Source organism: Bactrocera latifrons, unplaced genomic scaffold (assembly GCF_001853355.1).
Source record: "Bactrocera latifrons isolate USDA-ARS-PBARC rearing strain unplaced genomic scaffold, ASM185335v1 scaffold_145, whole genome shotgun sequence".
NCBI lineage: Eukaryota > Metazoa > Arthropoda > Insecta > Diptera > Tephritidae > Bactrocera > Bactrocera latifrons.
In genome coordinates, this window is record NW_017534908.1 from 132,604 (window position 1) to 135,453 (window position 2,850).

The following is a 2,850-nucleotide window of genomic DNA, read 5'->3' on the forward strand; positions in this document are numbered from 1 at the left end:
CAACCACGCCTGAAATCTCGATTATCACTTTATCATGCGAGAGTATAAAATGTTCGGTGACACCCGAACTTAGCCCTTCCTTACTTGTTTATATTTATAATGAACTAAATGTGTACCATTTTAGTCGACCACTTTTTGCCATGTTTTCCTTGGAGACGTTATTCCATCAGTGGAAAACTTTTTTGGTTTCTCGGCGAAAAACTGCGAAAAGTCAGGTTTCTTTTGAAGCCAACTTTACTCCATTAAGTGAGTCTACATTGATCGAAACAAATGATGCTCTGGTGCAATTTCAGGGTTATATGGCGGATGCATCCGAGTCATCAAAGATGTGTTTTACCACACGTTGTCCTGATGGTAGCCGAAGCCCTTTCTGTTGATCAGTTCTGGCCGTATTTTTCCGATAGCTTGCTTCAATCTTATCAGATATTGAGAGTAAAATAAAGAATTAATCGAAGCGAGTGAACCATTTTTGTGCTACATGAACTGATAATGTATCGTCTCCGTAAACTTCACAAATTTCATTGGTGGCTTGCATGGCATTCTTCCACTTTTTATATAAAAATTGTAAAATATAACGAATTTTTCATTATTTTCACTCATTTCATAATTTTTTTTTTTTTTTTTTTAGTTAAATGAAGCTTAAAATCTCACCTATTCAAGGCTATATGGTTTGACACAACGTGATTGGCAGCACTGGAGATATACGACAAAATACGAAGGAACTTTTTCGACGACCCAATAATTAAATAAAATCATATTTAATCGAAATGAAAAGAAAAGAGTGACATGAAAAAATTTGAGTAGTAAAATGCATTAAAAAACGAGGTTAAAAAATTTAATGCAATGAAAAATTATTTAATTTTTGTATATGGTTTCTATATATGTGTATAATTTTATAGACATGTCTCTTCCACTCTGTGCTTTTCACAATTGCATGCAAATATCCACTTTCTAGGGCTGAGGGTAACCTACGATGGCATACCACTTTACTCGTCTCCGAGCAAGCACCCAAATATGTCAACATTACTTATTTTTTTTTATACTATATGTATTTGAATGTCTGTGTCCAATAACATGCGCTATATATGTTTCCATAAATGAAGTTGAAGTTTTCCGTCCGTGTGTATGTCCTCAATTTTTGGGTGAATCTCAGTTGCATTTATCCTCCTCATAACYTCTTGCTATGTTCATATATACATRCATACAGCTGGCAAAATTATGGAGTGCCTAGCGGCTACTTTGGCTTGCAACGACTACAGCTATTTATGGAACATACGTTTAGGGGCTACTAGTTAATCCGCCACGGGTTGCTCATATACAGATTACTTATTCATGTGCTTGTGCAACGCTTGACGAAACTTATGACAGTCATGTTGCGGGGGATTCTTTGTAGCAATTTCACATAATTGTGCTGTTGATAATAGTACCCCATTTTAGGATGTTTTTTATATTTGGCTACCATTTGCTGCCCTTAACACAGTTTGCTGTTGGGTGCTGCCCTTTGCTTTTCCATGCCACTTTTTTGTTGCCTTCCTGATATATAATAAAAGGTGTGTTCCAAAGTAAACAGGACTTTTTTTTCGGCAAAATCAATTTATTTTATTCAGCTTTTTGCACGGTCATGCCGTTGGCCGGTATGGCCGTCGCTTTTTGATGAATTCACACACAGTTTCGATGGAATTTCCGTTGAACACGGATTTTGATTGGTACAAATGTTGATCRTCATTTATGACCACACGACCACTTTGAAAACGTTGAAAGCACTCGTGCGCTATGCTACGGGATAGATAATCATCTCATAAACTTGTTTATTCAATTCAAACGTTTCGGTAAAAGTTTTACCAATTTTTAAAAAAAAATCTAATGTTGGCTTTTGGTTCGAAGTTCATTTTCGCACCGATAACACAAACATACTGACACTTAAAACGCAATAACTTCACTTATAATCAGCGCAACGTCATGAAACTCTCACTGGTCAATCGATTGGGATAGCAGATTCTAACGCACCAGTCGACATATGGATGGCGTCACCAGTGGGTGCTAGATTCAAAAAGTCCTATTTACTTTGCAAAGTACCTTGCAAGTTGTTAGAGTATAAAATTTTCGGTTGCATACGAACTTAGCGCTCTCGTACTTGTTAAATCTTTAAAATTTAGGTGATCAATTTTGCTTACTAATTTTTCACTGTTTGTCGGTAGTGACGCGTAGATAACTGTACAACTTGGATAGCATTGGCGAAGTGCGCACAGTAGATTCATATATGTATGTAAGGTTACAGTACATACTAACCGTCCACTAACCAGTAAATCAACGGAAGCGTACAATCAACATCAACCGAATTGCCAACTGCGTTCAGTATGAGTACTGGGGAGTATTCACTACGAATATGTACTCGTATAAGCTGTATTTGTAGTTGTAATCCTGGCTTTCTTGCGTGGCTGATAGCTCACTTGCTGAGCATTTGTGATAGTGTTAAAATGAGGCATATCGAGCGCAGATAGAAAGGCGTAAAGGAATGATAGAAAACGCATAGGCGTTTGTATATTTTCGGATGCTACGAAGTACATTTTAACATACCTATTGGCTTAATATACGAAGGTATCGGTCTTCTTTGCCTTCTCTATATGAGATACCTAGAAATTTGCTGCACCCACAGTAGGAAATCCCAATAAATGTTACTCATACGCAGTGTCATCCAAGTTGTAGATTGTACATCAATACTTACAAAACAAGCACATCAATTAATATTTTCTTGTTTTCATTTTGAAAAAGTTTCATTTGCGTGTATGATTCCTAATTAGTGCCCAAAACGTGTAAAATTGGGATATTTTAAATATATACATGTATATT